This window comes from Lissotriton helveticus, chromosome 1_1, assembly GCF_964261635.1.
Source record: "Lissotriton helveticus chromosome 1_1, aLisHel1.1, whole genome shotgun sequence".
NCBI classification, from domain to species: domain Eukaryota; kingdom Metazoa; phylum Chordata; class Amphibia; order Caudata; family Salamandridae; genus Lissotriton; species Lissotriton helveticus.
This window is the reverse complement of record NC_136057.1, coordinates 1,752,328,905-1,752,350,394: the sequence shown is the minus strand read 5'-3', so window position 1 is coordinate 1,752,350,394 and position 21,490 is coordinate 1,752,328,905.

The window sequence follows — 21,490 nt, the reverse complement described above, 5'->3', positions numbered from 1 at the left end:
CACCAGGTCCTAACCCAACGCCTAGAGGACATCGGTGTGAAAGATACAGCGCTGAAATGGCTCACGTCCTTTCTTTCCCAACGCTCCTTCCAAGTCAGGGAAGGTGAAAGTCGTTCCCCCTCCATCCCCCTTCGGTGTGGTGTGCCACAGGGCTCATCACTAAGCCCCACGTTGTTTAACGTGTATATGGCCCCACTGGAGGAGTTGGTCGCACCATTTGGAGTCACCATCGTCAGTTATGCTGACGACACTCAGCTGGAGGTGACGCTCTCCCACCCCAAGCTACAACCTTCCAATCTCCACGACTGTCTCTCCAACATCCAGCAATGGATGAGTGACTCGGCCCTAAAATTAAATGGGTCAAAAACGGAGATCTTACTCCTAGGGCAAAAAACCATGAATCTCCCCCCAAACATCTGGCCCGCCTGTATGGGTGAACCCCCTGCCCCCAAGACTGAAGTTAAGAGTCTGGGAGTATGGTTAGAGACAGACCTCACCTTCAGAACACAGGCAAGGAAAACGGCTGGCATCTGCTATGGCCTACTTAGATCATGCAGAAAGGTGCTCCCCCTACTCCCATTCCAGTCCAGATTACTGCTGATCCAAGGCCTAGTTTTGTCCAGGCTGGACTATAGCAACGCCATTTACTTGGGAGCACCGGAATCCACCCTCCAAACATTGCAAAAAACCCAGAATGCCGCAGCCCGACTACTCACGAATACTCCAGCCAGAACGTCAGCCAAACCTGCACTGAGTAAATTACACTGGCTCCCGATTAGGGAAAGAATAACATTCAAGGCCCTCTGTCTGGCCCACAAGGCACTGCACAACGTAGGCCCACCTATCCTCAACACCTGGATTACACCCTATAGACCTACGAGAGCGCTTCGGTCAGAACATGGAAACCTTATCATGATTCCTAGGGTGAAGAAGGCCCGTGCAGGTGGCCGCCGCTTCTCAGTCAACACAGCAAAAAAATGGAACGCACTCCCCCCGACTCTCAGATTGGAACCAAACCTCCTGCGATTCAGGAAGTCCCTTAAAACCCTACTCTTCCCTTAATGTGGCCAACATCCTTCCCCCTTCAACCTTTAGGAGCTTGAGGTTCAGCGCTGGGATACTTCCGGGTGACTACGCGCTCTATAAAAACTTAAAATAAATAAAATAATAAAATAAATTTCCATAGTAACACGTATAAGGTCATTATTATCTACATATGTTGGAGAGTTTAAAAAGGGTTACTCGGTAAACTGTGTCCTTTGCATTCTCATGATTAAAAACATCTGAATAGAAGATATAAAAAAATATATATTGTTTACAATAGAAGAAAAAAAATGTATTAATATTTGTTATCACTATGCTTTTTAATAAAAAAAATGCCAGCATTTGTAAAGCGTAAATCTACCCCCGGAAAGGTGTGCCGGCGCTTGGGGCGTTGGGAAGATTAAGCAAGGTGTTACCTACAGTCAGATAGTGGTGGGCTAAGATGCTGATGGACTTTGGAATCGAACTGTGAACGCTGTTCTTGAAAGTCAGGTATTATAGGTGCTGCGTCATACTTTTACCACACTTATATGTTAATTACTGCTAACTAAGTTGAAAATATTCTTAAATTATAAGTAGGGCTCCTTGATTTATGTTTTTACTGATTTTTACAGATAATACAGACAGAAAAGTATTTATTTTCCTCTCTGTATTTATTTTAAAGTGCGGATAAATACGGAAATTGTTTTTTTTTTGAGCGTTTGTAAATGCTGTCAATGATGAGTAGTAGGCCTATAGACCTGTCATTCTAAAAGTAAAAGGGTAAAAACAATAAAAGACTTTTAGTAAAGAGTCTTAAAGAGCAATATATATCCTCGTATAAGAAAACTTGCACATTTTAATATGAAGGTTGTGTATAGTTTATCATCTAAGAGTGATTACATGAGTGAAAACTGCCAGTCTTTCAGCCATGAGTGCATATTTATCAGTAAAATAAATGTGGAAATATACTAATTTCAGATTCGTTTTTTTACAAAACCCGAAATATATATGGATAAATACACATACAATTTTATTTAAAAAAAATATGGATAAATATAGATGGAAATGTCCCAAAAATAAATACCATAAAACCAGGAGGTATAATTATAAGTTATAAAACACTACTGTTTGTTTTTACTATAAAAAGTATACATGTGTATTTAAATTTTACTTAACAAACACTATAGGTTATAGGGATATTGTAGTTAGATATTGACATTTAAAAAACTTTGAAAATCACTGACAAAAACATAGGTTTCAGGCAGGTTATAGTTAGGAATTAGCATTTAAAAAACCTTAGAAATTCACTGAAAAAACCATAGGTTTCAGGCAGGTTATAGTTAAGAATAATCATTAAAAAAACCTTAGAAATTCACTGAAAAAACCATAGGTTTCAGGGGTGTTATAGATAGCTGGACATTTCACTCATACAAAACCATTGAAATTCCTCAATTAGTTAGTTGTACTAAGTATAACTCGCGCGCCCGCAATCCACTGCTGATGATGTCACATATTACATCATTCAGGACATGGTCAGTGACATCAATGATGACATCACTGATGACATCTCAAAGGATATCACTTATGACATCACTGATGACATCATGCACGTGACAATCAGATACAGCTCATCATACACTAGTATAACCTTTGATCACTCACTGTAAAATACAGAGTACCATATTTGAATGCATTGACTCCTGGACATACACACACATCTAAACACTTGCCTATAGATTCACTCATACATGCTAACAAAGATCAATAGAACACTATTAAATATACTTATACACCTACATCGACATTACACACCAGCACACACCTTATTCAGTTATGAGGGCATCCTACCCACTTATGCAAACAATTGATCATACTTACATTTACTAAGCTACACACTTATACAAACACCACTTTATTTATTCATATAGATAATAACTCATACTTAGTGTGTTATGAAATCAATATTACAAGTATACAGTTTTCGATACAGTCACTCATACAATCACTGAGTCTTATGTATACTTATTTATATACAACTGTCACATACATTGCCTTTTATATTTCTACTTTGTTGGACATATATCATTGAGAAGTATAGTTACTCATTAACACACCTATAAAGAGAGTCACTCCCCCAAAACACCTGTTTTCACATACAGTCTGAACCTCATATATGTACTTAATCAACTATTTACACATCTTTAGACAGTTACACACCTTCCATCCAACTACATACACATTTACTCTCTCATACAAATACTCTCTTAACTATTTAAAAACTAATATAGAGTTTCACATACCTAGTAACCAACTTATGCAGTAGTTTACACAACAAGACACAGAGTGAAACAAATATTCACACAGTTAAATCACTATCCTATATATTTAGTGAGACACTTTAAATTACTCACTTACACAGTCAATCACAGTAGTACTAAATCCTCCATCCAGACACTTTTACATCCACTCATTCTTCAATGCAGATTCCTATATATATAATAATTATATAAATAACAAACCAAACCACATTCACTGGATGATGTCATCAGTGATGTCATTTGAGATGTCATCAGTGATATCACTGACCATGTCATGAATGATGTAATATGTGACATCATCAGCAGTGGATTGCCCACTGGCAGTAACAAGTGGATATTAGGACCTTGTTTTGTTAGGAACATAATTTTTAGCACTTGCCTATATCTTTGGTGCTGGTTGACGAATGTAAACAGACTTTTCCCCAAAAAGCTTGCCGCTAATTCTATTACTGCCTGGAAAGTTTCATGGTGATCTGTCAAGCAGGGGATGAGAAATTGGTGGGGGGGGGGTCAGAAAAGTGTGTTTCCAATATTAATTATCATAGGGATTTTGAACACGACCACAGTCCGTTCTGCTGGACCGAATTATATCAAATTTGGGAGAAAGCTAGCTCTTGGTACAGAAAGAGCACTTTTTGTTATTTGGTGTAAATCCATTCAGTAGTTTTAGACTGTATTGAAAGAAATCCAAATGTGTGTTTATATATGGACTGGGATCCTTCGCAACACAGGAGCAGTACTATGATTGGCTGGCTGTAACCTGTGTAGACAGTTGCAGCCGGCATGTAATAAACTGGGACACTATCCAGGGGGGTATATATTAAGCTTGGAAACTACAGAAGGGTTCAGGGTAGGGGTCCCCTGACCCACTGGGTGCATTGTAGGGGTCTCCGAGGGTCCTCTTATAAGTATCAAAATGCCCCAAACCATTTTTTTCATGTTATTGGAGACGCGGATACATTGTGAAACACAACACAGCCCATATAGCATCGCAGCGGATTTGCAACCCTTGCTGAAAATTAAAAACATTTATACATTCACACACTCACCTGTACACTAATGTGGGCACTCTCAGACCCACTCAGAGACTCTCACACCCAGTCACAGACATTCATGCACCCACTCACGTACCCACTCAGAGACTCACGTACCCACTCACTCCCTTACTGAGAGGCTCATGTAGCCACTCACAGACCCATTCAGATACTCACACACCTACTCAGAGACTCACATACCCACTCTCTGACCCACTCAGAGGCTCACACAGCCACTCACAGACCCACTCAGACACTCATACACCCACCCACAGACCCACTCAGAGACTCATGCAGCCACTCTCAGACCCCCTCAGACACTCACATGCTCACTCACAGATCCCCTCACAGACTTATGCAGCCATTTATAGACCTGCTCAGACACTCACGCACCCAGTCACATTCATACTCAGACAGTCATGCACCCACTCACAGATCCACTCAGGCTCTTGTGTACCCACTCACAGACCCAATGACTCATGCACCCACTCACAGACCCACTCACAGACTTATGCACCTACTCACACACCCACTCATGTACCCAGACACTCATGAACCCACTCACTCAATCACTGAGAGACGCATGCACCCACTCACAGACTCACTCAGACACTCATTTATACACTCATTCACCCACTCAGAGGCTCATGTAGCCACGCACAGATCCACCAGACTCACACACCCACTCATAGGCCTACCTAGACGTACATGCACAGACTCAGAGACTTACACACCCACTCCCAGACCCACTTAAACACTCATGCCCCCATTCATAGACTCCCTCAGACACTCATGCACTCACTCACAGACTCAGACAGAGACTCATGCATCCACTCACATACCCAGTCAGTCACACACCCACTTGCAGACCCACTCAGACACTCACACACCCATTCAGAGACCCACTCAGAGACTTGCATCCACTCACAGACCTACTCAGAGACTCCCCCTCCCATTCACATACCCACTGAGACACTCACATACCTACTCAAAGACACCCCAGACACTCACAAACCTACTGGCTAACCCTCTGAGAGACTCACCCACCCACTCAGAGACTCAAGCACCCATCCAGATGCTCATAGCACCCACTCATGGACTTATGCACCCACTCACATACCCACTCACAGACTTATGCACCCACTCAAAGACTTAAACACCCACTCATAGACCCACTCATAGACTCATGCAGCCACTCGCAGACCCACTCACACTCATACACCCTTTCACAGACCCACTCAGATACTCATGTTCTCATGCACAGACCCCCTCAGAGACTCATTCACCCACTCACAGATACACTCAGAGACTCATGTTCTCACTGACTACCCACTCACACACACATTCACAGACCCACTCAACGATTTATCCATCCACTTGCATACACTCACATTCATGCACCCACTCAGAGACTCATGCACCCTCTCATAGGCTCATCCATCCACTCACAGACCCTGTCAGACACTCATGCACCCACTCACAGACCCATTCAGTGACTCATGCACCCAGTCACATTCCCACTCAAACACTCATGCACCCAATCAAAGACCACTCAGGCACCCCCTCACAGACCCACTCAGAGACTAATGCACCCACTCACAGACCCACTCAGACACTGACACACCCACTCATAGACTTGTGCAACCACTCACAGACCCACTCATAGACTCATGCATCCATTCACAGATCCACTCAGGCACTCATGCACCCACTCACAGACCACAATAGACACAGAGCTGCTCACTGAGTCATTGCCACAAGCAAAGAGTGCAACAGAGACTTCTAAATCCTAAAGTTGCTGTTGTGCATTGAATGTGCACTTTTGGTTTGCGAATCCGTGATGGATCCATGACTAAAAAAACTGAATTTAATCAAAAATTAACTAGTGTTTGGGTTAAGGGTGGCTCTTAGAAGAGCCTTTGTGCTGATTCTATGGATATTATAACTACATATAAAATAGGATGCAGTCTTTCAAGTTGTCAATGAACATTCTGTAGTCTTTCTCTGAGAAATGTCACTTCTATATATACCTTCCATGTCAAAGCGTACATTGTTGTTATAGAAGGAACACTTGTTATGGTCTCTGAGGAACGCAGACACAGTTCTATTAACATCTTTACTGGCTTTGTCTATTTGTGGATAGAGTTAACTTGACCTCTTCCATTTTTGCCTTCGGAAAATGTTAGAATACATCAAAGCAGGGAAAGGGAAAAGTGTCATTAAATGTCCAAAGGTATCTTTCCTTAGTATTTCCAGTCCTATCCCAGTAAGTGTGCTTAGATGATTGCCGCCACAGTGCACAATTAAGAGATTTGGATGTCACCAATCCATAATGTTTTCAGCCAACAGCAGCAATTGATGTCACTTTAACTCTCTCTGGCAAACCCAGGTCACGTCCACATTAGGCAAACCCAAGTCTCTGTCAATGCCACTCTTTCCAGCACACTCTCTGGCCTAAACCAGATAGCTGTGACCCACAATCCACACTTTAACCATTTCGAAGGCAATGAATAGTTGTACACAGGAGAAGGCTGCAGCTGAATGAGGCAGTTTTGAAAATGAAAGGCAGTTAAAATGGAAGAGAGGAGCTGGTTTAAAAAAAAAAAGACATATTTCAATGGATGGTGCAAATATGTTGGTAGCTAAAAATAGGTAGTGATTTAAAATGTAAAGTAAGTAGAACTGTGATTGGCTCTGGATAAATTAAAAAGAAGTTATGCTATTTTGAATATGCTTACATTCTCAAACACTCAACCACACCTGCTACTGTCGAACTGTGCTGACCGAAAGTGCTATGAACTTATGACCTACTGATATGGTAAAGTATTTCAAAAGAGGTTGCTATGGCAACTGAGATCAAACAGTGGTGGGGAAGGGTGCTTGAAAAACGGTGCTTTCTAATTTCAAAGGAGAGTTGTTTGATGTAGTATGTCTTCAGAAAAACACATTTTCTAATTCAGTACACTATAGAATGTCAAATATAGATACAAATGGTAGCAGTATTATAGTAAATACTTTAACGGACTCCCGTGTGGATTTGTGACTCCTTCGCAAAGTTATACGGGCCGTGGTGGACATTGCGATGGATTCGTGAATCCACCCACAGGCACCAGATTGGGATTCGTATCAGGAGACTAATAAAGGGTTAAGAAAACTGACCATTCAGAAGTGGAATAACAAAATAAAAAAATAAAGGGAACGTTATAATTTGCTAAGTACATTAGTATGTGTGGAAAAAGTATGGGAAAGATTGCCATTACTGGTAGTAGTTCATTAATCTAGCTGTGCCCCGGATCTGTAATGTAAATAGTAATAGACATATTGAACGTCTGATTGTGTAATCTAGGGAAGTAGATATTCAAATATGTATTACACGTAGTACTCCAGAACCTGTGTCTTTGGTTAAACTTCCCTACCTTTAATTCTGAGCAAATATACAGTACAGGCTCACATCTCTAGTTCATTCTGTATTTCTAGAGAAAATGGTGCAGTTCATTGTCTGAGTTCAGTCCCCTCTGGACTGCTATAACTTTACAAATCCATTTAGCTTCCAGTTTTTGCAGACGTAGTACTCTATCTCCCCCTCTTTGATCTATACAGGCTTTATCAATGCCATGGAATCTGAAGTTAGCTCTACTGGTGCCACTGATGCATTATGTGAGGCATGGGGATATGAGGCATCCAGATTATCACATACTCTACGGTGCTCTTAGATGCGATGCCTCATTTGGCATGTAATGCTGAGTACATAAATCTTCTTGCAGGCACAGATGATGACATAAGTACATGGGTGGACTGGCTATTGATGAACTAACAAATATCATAGCTTATATAAGTATTATAGGAGACATTTCTTTTCCTTTTTACCCCTAGATGGCATACGTGGCATGCACCACATGTGTAGCAGACCACCGGTCATTTCAACCAAGACCTGGACTTGTTGTGAAGTGAATTTACCAAGGAATCAGGCTCAGAACTGAGCCTGGTGTAGAAAATATATGTTTGTGTGTCAGGTCCTTTGAATTTACTCTATTTTGGTGTTTATTTTTGCAGCCCTGAGGAAGCCTTTGTTAAGGTGAATCACGTTGTCTGCGGTTTCTGTAACATGAATGAAGAACCTTAATAAAGAACATGCTACTTGGATAACAAGGATTTAAGACTCATTTTTTAAAATTTGTTACCTTATTTCAATAATTGTCATTAGTTGCCTCTCTTATCTGTATATACCATTTGAGAATGTATGGTCAATGTGCAGCCAGCCATTAGAGGTGGGCAATATATTAATACAAGTGGTAATCCAGGTTGTGCAGCTTTGGGTTCCCTGGATGACATTTGTTTGTTCAGTCTCTTTCAAATGAAGTAAGCAAAGGAGCTCTCATGAGTGTGTGGGAGAAAGTTTAGAAGCTTGCTGTTTTCCACAACTGTTTCCTACTAGCAGAGGTGGCCGCTTTGATGACTGCCCTGTACAGCTAATAGCAGATAATACACTGAGAATCCAAGATTTCAGCATTGTATTGCATCTTCTGTTTGAGAGTGACTTGTCTGGACTTTCATATGCTGTTAACCATACACAAAAGACAGGTGTTCATCTTCAAAATCTTTCTGCAATGGAATTCATTGGAAAAGTTCATGGCAAGGATGAAAACTTGGAGTACAACTTGATTAATTTGATGGCGTGCGGATTTGGCACTAATGAGCATTGGTATCGCTGTCATAGAGAAATTAAATGTATGTTCAGAAATCTAGGTGCACCTACTTGGTTTCTGACACTCAGTTGTGTTTAGTGCACCTGGGATGCCCTGCTTACAGTTTTGAGAGAAGTGAACTCTAACATTAAAGATATCAAAGTGAAGACAGCCAGAGACCTTTGCTCCTTCGATACCATTAATGATAGCATAGCTTGAAACCTGTGGTTAAAATATCTGCAATCTTTCCTCTGCAACAAAAGAAATCCTCCTCTAGGTGAAGTAACTGATTTTTTGGGGGCAAAAAGAATATCAAGCAAGAGGTGCACCTCATATTCACATGCTGTTATGGATACAAGATGCACCGAAATTTGTAACAGACAGTGATGAGGTATCTGTATTGTCTTTCATAGAAACAGTATATGACATGCACCATCCCAAAAGACAGTGATGAAAAGAGCTGGAGAAAACAAGATTTACGCTCTCAAACACATAGATGTGGGAAGTACTATCATAGAAAATACAGATGCAAATGAAAATTGTACACAGGATGTCGATTTGGATACCCACGGCCAGTGATTTCACAAGGAAGAATGAACAGCTTTTTGTCTGCAGTCAGCCACTGACACAGAAATCACCAGAACACACATACAACCTGAGAAGAACAGAGGCTTCCAAGTAATTGATTACTAAAACTCTGGGATTCCCAAGAAATGGAATGCAAATATCAATCTTCAATTTGTAGCAGACAACTCCATCGCTGTTGCTCGGTACATCACTTAATACATTTCAAAATCAGATAAGACAGAGATGATGGAGATGTAGGAGGAGATTTTTGCAGAAAAGACTGTCTAAAAATTATACAGATTCAGGTTGAAAATGCTTTCCCATAGAGAGGAGGGATCCTTTGAGTGCTGTGACCTGTTGACCTCGGCTAGATTGTTCTCAAAGTCAAGGGAAATTGTTTGGGTAAGCCTAGGCCCAGCAAATGCATGAAATAGAATGTTAAAGTCTTTTCCAGAAATTCAGTACCTAGCATAGTTTGACCCAGAAAGTACACACATTGTGAAATCAAATATGCTAGACACGTACTATCCAAGAAGAAGTCCACATCTATAAGACATGTGCCTTTATGAAGCACTTCAACAGCACAGATACAAAAAGAATAGAATAGAAAACATCAAAGAAGGGAAGTATGATGTAGTGGGATGTGACACTTGTTTGGTGAAACATGCAGAAGGAAATCTAATTAACCACAGAAAACATAGAAACATAAAATCAACAAAATATATTCCACCTTCACTCCCCTAAATACCCTTAGCACGTCGGACAACCCTGTCAAGCATACCATGACATCAGGAAGATGCAATGACCAACCAGACTCAGGCAATGCACCTCGTCTAACTAGTTTTCAACTACTCTCTGAAACAGAGGTATTAGCGGTATTGAATACAGTCAAATCTGGATCCCCCTCGGACCCCTGCCCCCACTTCGTGTTCTCCAGAATCGCACCCACGCTTTGCCCCCTCATCACCCAACTCTTCAATAAATCGTTAACCACCGCCACCTTCCCTGAGGCCTGGAAACACGCCTCCGTGACCCCCCTTTTGAAAAAAGCAGGATCCGACATTTCTAATCCAGAGAACTACAGACCCATCTCCCAGCTCCCCTATCTCTCCAAAGCCTTGGAGAAATTGGTCAATATACAACTGACCCGGTATCTGGAAAATAACTCTCTCCTGGATCCCTCCCAGACCAGTTTTAGAGCCAACAATAGCACCGAGGCAACGTTGCTGGCAGTGTCGGACAGTATCAGATGTTCCACCGATCAAGTGGGATCGGTGGCACTGATACTGCTTGACCTGTCAGCGGCGTTTGACACGATATCCCACGACTGCCTGCTAAACACACTCCCTGAGTAAAGGAGTGCAATCAACAGCATTGAATTGGATTCAATCCTTCTTGAGCAACCGTACCCAGGCAGTGCATATGGGTCAGTTCCACTAAAAACCCAACCCCATCGGCTGTGGGGTCCCCCAAGGGGCCTCACTGAGCCCCACTCTGTTCAATGTCTATATTTCATCCCTTGCTGACATTGGAAGGAAGTGGGGCATTGGCATATGCTCTTATGCCGATGACACACAGCTGATGGTGGCAATGTATGAAGGGCATGAGACAACAAAAAAAAAGCTACACGATTGTCTCTCCGAGATGGCCCAATGGATGCACAACCACTGCCTAAAATTAAACGCTGGCAAATCGGAGATTCTCCTGCTCGGGGGGGGGCCAAACTTATATGGGACGCCACATGGTGGCCACCCTCATTGGGATTGGCCCCCACTCCAAAACAACACGCGAGAAACTTGGGAATCATCATGGACGACGCCCTGTCCATGAAGGACCACGTCCGATCACTCTGGGGCAAGGGTTTTGCCATACTTAAACTTTTCGCAAAGATATTCCCCTGGATACCCCTGGATTGCAGACGTTCAGTCACTCAGGCCCTATTGGTTAGCCGCCTAGACTATGGCAACGCTTTATTCGAAGGGATGAATGAACAACTCTTCTCCCGCCTACAGGTCCTGCAAAATCAGGCGACCAAACTGGTCTGTAACAAAGGCAAGCGAGACTCGGCATCGGAATGCCTAAAGAAACTTCACTGGCTACCGATGCGCCAGAGGGCTGCCTTTAAACTACTCAGTCACGCACACAGAGCTCTTCATAAAACTGGCCCCACAATTCTCCAAGGGAAGATCGACTTCTACGTTCCCAATAGGAATCTACGATCGAGTCAATCAGCTCTGGCCAAACCTAAGCGCATCTACAAAGTCAGAACAGGTGGCCGTGCCTTTTCCTACCTGGCAGCCAAAAAGTGGAATGAGCTACCTTCCGACCTAAGACACACCACAAACTATCTTCAGTTTCGACAAAAACTGAAAACTCACCTCTTCCCTAAAACATAACCCTCCAGCAATGCCTCAGTAGCCTCTCCTGGTTCATAGCACCGTGATATCCCTTGGGATGAGTGTCGCGCTTTACAAATACCACAAATAAATAAAAATAGCTGCCAAACTCCAGACCGAAGAGAGTTTTTGTATTTGGCACTTCTACAACTCTTCAAGCCTTGGTGTGCTGAATCGGAATTTTTGGGAGACTATAACTGCTACAAAGACTCTTTCAGCACAGTGAAAGAGAGCATTCAGTGTTCAGTCTTTGTAAACTATTTGCAAATGTTAAATGATGAGATTCAAGTGTAGAAAATGACTGCTGCTGAGATAGATAAGGAGAGCTCACAAAGCAGACAAAGTTCTCGACTACTGAGTCAAGATGCTTTTGGACAACTCATTATTGAAAATAAAGCTGCAATAGTTATGAATGAGGTGGAAACCGGAAATAAACAAACAAGACAGGAAAGTGTTGATTTCAAACAATTAGTTGGACAATTGAACGACTGGCAGAAAGACATTTATATGGAGCTAAAAGAGAAACTAGAGCATAGATTCCTCCATGAGAAGAAAGAACGCAAATGTTCATCATTTATTTAAAGTTCTCACCGCTTACCCACATAGGATTACAGAATCAAATGTATTGAGTGTAGTAACAGCTCCCACTGGATTGGCTGCACACAACATTAAAGGGATTACTCTACTTTGTTTACTAATGCTACCTGTTGAACATGACAATAAATGACATTACCAAACATAATTTAACAAGTAAAGCTTTTCTTGAGGTGTCAAGAGTGTTGAATAAACTGAACCTTTCGGTCATAGATGAGGTGAACATGGTCTCAAACTTAATGCTTGCCTCTGTACATTTGGGAATCCAACAGATTTTAAATACAGACTTTGACGAGCTGTTTGGAGGAAAGCATTTAATTGCCTTCGGTGACCTACTGCAACTTACCCCTAACAAAGGACAGTCTGTTTTCAAGACACTTCTGCATGACAAAACTCAGAGGGCCTTATTTATGAGGCCTTGCGACCGTTTTGTGCTTCCATTGCATCACTTTTTGTGACGCATCGGCGGCGTAAAACATGCCTCCTGTTGCGCCCTATTTAGAAAGTGACGCATCACTTTGTAAACCCCGTGCATACATTATATCTGCGTCAGGTATAATGTATGCAGGGTGGGCGCTCCCACATTAGTAAGCCTCTTAGAAGTGACGCAGTGAAATCTACCAGATTTCACTCCGCCACTTCTAGGGTGCAAATGCGTCAATATTTTACATCTGCCTCACAGCAGGCATAAGACTGACACAGGCCCTTTCACATGGGCTTGCCCCATGTGAAAGGACACATTGCTGGAGTTGCGTCACTTTTGTGACACACTCCAGCAATGCGTCACTTTTGTGCCATACAGATACGTCAGAAATACTGATGTATCCGTAACTCCTTGCGACATGATGCATCAATCATGTCACAAGGAGGGCGCACTGAGAAGTGACGCATCACTGCTTTCACGCAGTGATGCATCACTTCTCATAAATGAGACCCACATTTCTTTGGGAAGTATTGGCAATGTAAACATTTGGTGAAACTTTGAATAGAAGGATACTGAGGAATATGCGTTAAGCATCCGGAATGGAATATGGAAATATTCTCAAGGACATTAGAGTAGGAGCTCTGACAAAGGAGGGAAAACGTGCCTTAGAAATCGACTTATCAGCAAACTTCTCTCCTCTAAGAACCCAGCAACAGAAACAATGTTCAATTTTATTGAAGCCAAAACAATAGGCTGTTAAAGTCCTGCACTCCAAGAATGCTCTAATTTTAATGAACAATTAATAAAATTGGAGAAAAAAGTAATTTTGGAAATTACATCTATTGACAAAATGGAATACCAGGGGGTAACAGTACTGCTAAGTGGAAAGCTACAAGCAAAATTAGATTAATTGGAGAAATCTGTATCCAAGACTGCAGGGTTAAAAAAGTTTTTACATGTATGCAAAAACTGTAAAGTAATTTTATGTAGAAATGTCTTGAGGAAGCATTAGTAAATGGTGCTATGGATAAAGTTATTGATTTTATTAATTTTCCAAATGGGGATGAGGTTGAATACTTAGCGATAAAATTTGATCAGACTGATTGCATGAAGCAGATTGGTTGGTTTGTAGTACGTTTTGTGCTTGTAAAATACTTATATTAATGGTGACAGCATTCCCAGTGTCTCTAGCATATCAAGGTTTATTTGTAAACACAGCTTGTATTACTATTGGTAGAACTGTGTTGAAACATGGTATGGCATATGTCGCATTGTCACAAGTAAGAACATTGTCTGTTTTTTTGTTTTGTTGATTTTAATGACAGGTAAGTTTCTTCCGATGCAAATTGTGTCAACAAGTACAATACGTTAAGAAGTGTGTACACTTCTCATTTAGGAAAGTATCCCATTTATGACAAATTGATAATCTGTCCAGCGTGGAAGCTCACAAAAGAATCCACACATGTTGTGTTAAGAAGGAAAAAAGACTACAATGAAGATGTTAAGAAGAGAAAACTGGAGAATGAGAGAGAGAATGTAGGCTACCACTTGTCAAACAGTTCTGATGTCAACTGCTATGCAAATTTTGTTCTCAATGTACTGTTTTATTTACCACATCCTCTAAATGCAGTAGAACAGAAAGCACAGACGAGATTATGTTCTGCACTATGTACTTTGCAACAATGTTTACTTACTGATAGGACCATAATACATTGTGATTCAGGCATTTGCGATCTAGAAGGTACATGTAGTGGATCAGTACTATTTACTCAGAACACTCAGCAAGACGCACAGGAGTTTATAATAGTTCTGCTTGGAATTTTAGAAGAAGAAGGAATAAACATAACAACTTATTTGGACTTAGTTACAAGTGGAACAATGACTGTGAAAATTACTCTTTTTCATCTACTACAATTCTGAGAGATATCTGTACTTAACACTATTAGATTTCAGCGAAAATCATGACTTCCTCTAACAAGCTGAATTTTTTCCCCATAATTAATGAACTTTCAAACCCCGATCGAGTCACAGTGAAACCTATCCCATCTCAAGCACTGTGTAACTCTCTCAATAACTTTTTTATAGACAAAATCATCGCAATCAAGGCCAATATTTTATAGGACACTAAGTCTAGGGCATCTTTAACAAAACCAGAAAACCCCCACTCCTTGGAGCAGTGTCCAGCAATTGATAGGCTGGACTTTCCAGACCTCCTGTATAAAGTAAAATCAGGATCCCCAATGGACAGACCTCCTGTCAAAAGTAAAGTCATGATCCCCAATGGACAGCTGCCCACCCTATGTTCTAAAAGAGGTTTTCTCTCTATTTCCTATGCCTGCACTCTCTTCTCTTAAATGAGTCATTGACCCAGGGCATCGTCCCGAATGCCTTTAAAGAAGCTATTATTGTTCCCCTCCTGGAAAAAACAGGGTCTGGCCCTGTGATATTGACTAACTACCGTCCAATTTTGCTGTTTTCGTATCTGGCCAATGTACTTCAATCCCATGTAGCTAGATGTCTATGCACCTTCATCGAACCGTCAGAATATCTCAATCTCCGCCAAGCAAGTTTTCGCCCAGCTCACTCCACTGAGGCAGTCATACTGACCGTCCTGGACACTCTCCGGAACGAAATAGATAACGGATCCCCTCAGGCTCTGGTACTGTTGGACCTGTCTGTAGCATTTGACACAGTCGACCATAACATTCTAATCGACTGTGTCCGTGCCGCTGGTCTACAGGGATCAGCCCTCAGATGGATATGGGCTTTTCCTGAGGGCCGCACGCAATCAGTCCGTCTATTTGTCTTCCTGCACCGAAAAAGAGTGTAACTTGCGGAGTACCCCAGGGTTCTTCACTATCCCCCCACCTATTCAATCTTTACCTCCTTCCACTGATTTAGTCCTTAAAAAACCAGAAGGTGTGCACTTTTAACTATGCAGACGACTTACAGCTCATATTTACCATCAATAATACTCCTGACTATGCATCAGAATTTCAAGCCACCATGCTACATATCCGGGATTGGATGAATAGCAATCAGCTGAAACTCAACCCAGATAAAACTTAAGTGGTCCTGTTAGGAGGCATCAAGAACACTTGGAGTTCCCGGTTTTGGTCAAACGAGCTGGGCGCTCCCCCATTCCATCTCCCTCAGCAAAAAGTCTTAGGGTGATAATAAACAGCGACCTATCAATGAAAACCTAAATCACATCAGTAACTTCGACCTGCCATCACTAACTTAGGAAAATTAGGATAGTCAAAAGACTGCTCGAGAGAAGCACTAATACAGGCCGTTCTAGCCATGTGATCTCCCATTTAGACTATGCCAATTCACTAAACTTTGGTATACCACTGTATCGCATTAAGAGACTGCAGTTGGTTCAAAATCAGGTAGCTAGGCTGGTCTTTTGCAACTCAGGTGGGCACACATCTCCCCCCTTATGAGGAAGTTGCATTGGCTACCTTTTATACAACACTCAAAGCTTTCAAAGTGGGCTGCTTGATTTTTAAGTCCCTACATGCCCCAAGCCCCAAATTCATCTCAAACCTCATTCAAAGGCACATGCCCAGGCGCAACCTCCTCTCGGCTCATATGAATCTGCTACCCATACCCACTTATAACCTGAAGTGACAAGGTGGTTGTAGATTTGCAGTGTTAGCACCTAGCTTTTGGAATGCCATGCCACCTAACATCAGAGCATGTACGGTACTTACGAAATTCAGGAAGATTCTTAAGACCGGGCTATTTGCTCAAGCCTACGATTAGTTCAAGTACATGACAGAATAACACAGCCCCAGCCTATCCTAGACCAAGCACCAATAAACCAATTGGTGAACACGCGCTCTATGAATAATTGTTAACATAACATACACTCACTGTCCCATACAGATACTGACACAGCCACTCACTCACTCATATAGGTACTAACACAGGCACTTACTCATCCATACAGCCACTGACATACTCATTCATAAAGTCTCATGTACCTACTCACTCACGTATGCAGTCAGTTATTCATCTACTCAGTTACCCATATAATCACTAACATACCCAGCTACTCTACCATGTAAGCACTGGCATAGCCAATTACTTGCCCATACAGCTACAAATACATCCACTCACATACACATATGGCCACTTACACACATTCACTCACCCATATACCACCAATACACTTAGTCATACAATCAATCATGCATCCTTTCACTTACTTGTACAAATACTCACTCATATAGTGATACAGTAGCTCAGAGACTCACTCACTCACTCATACAGCCACTCATACACCCTGTCACTAACTCATACAATAACACTATTCACAGTTAGCAACTCTTTCAACCACTCATGCATACTCTGTTTGACCCATGCAACTATACATATTCACTCACCCATAGAGCCGCTCATGCACCCTCTTACTCATCCATATAGACACTCACTTATTCATACAACCACTTACACAGTAAGTCACTCACTATACACACTCTCATATACCCACTAATACCAGTATAGTCTCTCACACACCTATCCACTTACCCATGCAACCCCTCATCTCCTTACTCACTCACCCATATCTCTACACACATACCCAGCCACTCACCCATACAGTAATCACACCCACACACACTCACTTATACTGCCACTCACATACCCTTTCACTCACACAGCCACTCACTCACCTATACATCCTATCACACACACCCTCATTCACCCAGTCACTCACAGAGTCATTCAAACACCCACTCAATCACCATTCAGGTGCTCATGCACCCACTCTATCACCCATATACCACTCATGTACTCATTGACTTATCCATACACCAATCATACACTCACTTACCCCTACATCCACGACAAGCCCACTCAGTCACTCATACTCTATTCTCTCATCCATGAAGCTACTCACAAACCCACTAACTCACCCATACAGGCACTCGCCCACCCACTCACTCACTCATTTAGCTACTTACACACATCTTTATTTACCTCTATAGTAACTTGCACAGGCACTGTTTCCCCATACAACCACTCACAGATCCACGTATGCAGGCACTCACGCATCCATCCATACAAGCACTGACACATTCAATCACTCACTCTTACAGCCAGTCACGCACCCATTCAATAAACCATACAGGCACTCATGCACCCATTTAATCACCCATAGACAACTCATGTATTCATTCACTCACTCATACACTGACTCACTGATCCATACAGCCACCACATACCTACTCAGTCACTCATATTCTACTCGCTCACTGATTCACTCAACCATACAGCCACTTACAAACCCACTCAGTCACCCATATAGCCCACACCCATATAGCCCTCACCCATACAGTCACTCACACATGTACTCACCCACCCATACAGTCACTTACACATACACTCGCCCATCCATAAAGGTACTCACACATATAGTCACTTATCCATACAGCCACTCATACACCCAGTCACTCACCTATACACACACTCACACAGGCATTCACCCATATAGCTACTCACACACCCACTCACACACCCAAATAGCCACTCACACACCCACTTACTCAGCTATACAAACACTCATACAGATACTCAATCACCTCTACATCCACTCGCACACCACTATCACACCCAATAAGGCACTCACACAATCAGTCACTTACCCATATTGCTGCTCACACACACTCACTCAAACATATGGACACTCACACAACCACTCACCAACCCATGGGGCCACTAACACACCCATATCACTCAGCCATAGAGCCACAGACTCACCTACCCATATACAACTCATGTATCTACTCACTCATACAGCTACTCACATACCTACACACACACCCACACAGGCATCATGCACCCACACTATCACCCATACACCACTCATACTTTTCCAGTCAACAATATTTCACTTGCACACTAACTCACTTACACATACATCTACTACACACCCACTCAATCACTAATACTCTAATAATTCACCCACACAACTACTAGCACATAGAGCCACTTACACACCCACTCAGTTACCTATATAGCCAATCCCACAAACACTCATCACCCATACATAACTCTCACACCCACTCACAAATACAGACACTCACACACTCACTCATTCACCCATAGTCACTTATACACCCAGTCAAACATCTTTACACTAAGTCACACACTGACAAACAAAAGAAGACATATTCACACTGTTACAAACATACTAATAACATAATTATTTTTTCTTAAACCAGTATTAGTGGGTCCCACAAAATACCAGGTTTTTAAAACATTTTTTATTTTCTAAAGATTTTGTGGATTTTTTATTTTCTTTTAGTTTCTTGACGGAGAAGTGTGAAACAGAGCGCTTCTTAACCAATAGCACAACACTTGTACCAACAATTTGAGAAAAAAACGACACTTATGAATGCTAATGCTGGCAACTAGAGCTGGGATAGATTGTTCTCCCATGCTCAATATTGCCTTACATTTTAAACAAAACTGTTCAAATCCCGCAAACCCTGTCACACTGGCTGGAGGTATCAGTTGAAAGTGCAGGAGCAGATTAAGTTCCTGGTTGTGCACCGTCTCCAGCAGATGTTCCTTGCTGGCTCTTGTCCCTTACTAATTCTGCATGTGCAGTGTGCAGGCCAGGCAGAGTTCATGGTCTGTAGGTGCTTCATCATGCTAGATGTGCAGCATGAATATTTCCTCTCCGAACCTCTTGAAATAATTTTGTTGCAGATGGTGCAGGTGACTTTGAAGGCATTAACTTTTTTTTCTCCTGCAGGAATAGAGAAAAACTTTCATACTATGCTCTTCTCCTTGTGCCTCACAGGTTTTTCTTTCTCTGAATCATTTGGATGCTCCTCTTGGTTCTCTGGAGCATCAGATGCCATTTTGTGTACAAAAATACAGTGTAAAACACACAAAAAACAAAAGTATTAGAAACAATATAAAAGGTGTGAAAAACACAACCACACCTAAATGAACGAAGAAATGGGTGGGATCGCCCTCTATTAATAATAGAAAGCTATTTAAGCAATCAAATCCATTTGTTCCTATGTCACATGGGAGTCACTTGTATTACTTAATTAGTAAACCTCTTACTTCGAACAAAACCTTTAAAGTGTGCAAGTAAGTCTTTTACCACTGGCCAAAAATACGCTGGGCTCCTATCCCCACAGCAACTATGAATGCGTGCTGGCACAGGTCGCGACAGCAGCGTGACTCCAAAAATAAATAAAAACTACCTTTAAAATGTTTTTTATAAATAATTAGACTACTTTTATTATTTTATTAGTATACCACTTACCGTAAGCAACAACTTAAAACTGCCTATATATCTGTTTCAATACTACTAAAATCACGCAGGAGTCATGACCCCTTCCCAGATCCAGTAGCGATGGGTCAGCGACTCCCAAAATTAAAAATAAATAAATAAACAACATATTACTGTAGACAGCTCACAACTACCCAAATGAACCATCGAAATTAAAATAAAATAAAAACTTTACAGGGGCGTTATAGTAAGGAAATACAAATATACAAAAATATATGAAAGCTAGAACATAAAATTTAAAAAAATTGAGAAATTCACAACAAAAATCAAAGGTTACAGAGATGTGAAAGTTAAGAAATAGAATTTACATTTTTTTATAATTCACAGAAAAAGCAAAGGTTACAGGGATGTTATTGTTAAGCTCACATTTCAAATGTACAAAACCGTAGAAATTCAGCAGTTATTGTTAGATGAGCTAATTATAACTAACACCCCCACAATGCACTGCTTATGACCTCACATATTACATCACTTGTGACATCATCCACAAAACCACTCACAAATCCACTCACAACGCCATACAGTCTCTCATACACACTTCCATACTCACTGAATCATTCACATACCTATTCACAGATCCATACAACTTGTCACACACTCACTAACTCATCCATGCAATCACTCACAGATCCAGTTAGTCACCCACAAAACTAATCATATAACCACTCACTTATGCACGTACTCATACAACCACTTACTCACCCATACAACAACTTACACAGTCATACAATCACCCTCAGCTACTCCCACACCCACTTAAACAATCATGCAATCACACAGACAGCCAGCCACTCACCCATTCAGCATCTCAAGAGACCCACTGACACACATACAACTACTCACACATCCACTCACATACTCTCACAACCACTTACATGCCAATTCATGTATCCCTACAAGCACTCAGATGACCACTCACTCCCCCATAGTGCCACTTACACAGACACTCATTCTCCCATACAACCACACACACATCCACTCAGTTAACCAAACAGCTACTCACACACCCATACAGCCACTCACTTGCACACCCACTCACCAATACAGCCACTCACACACCCACTTGCTCACCCATACAGCTACTTGCATACCCATTTATCCACCCAAACAGCTAATTGCACCCCTACT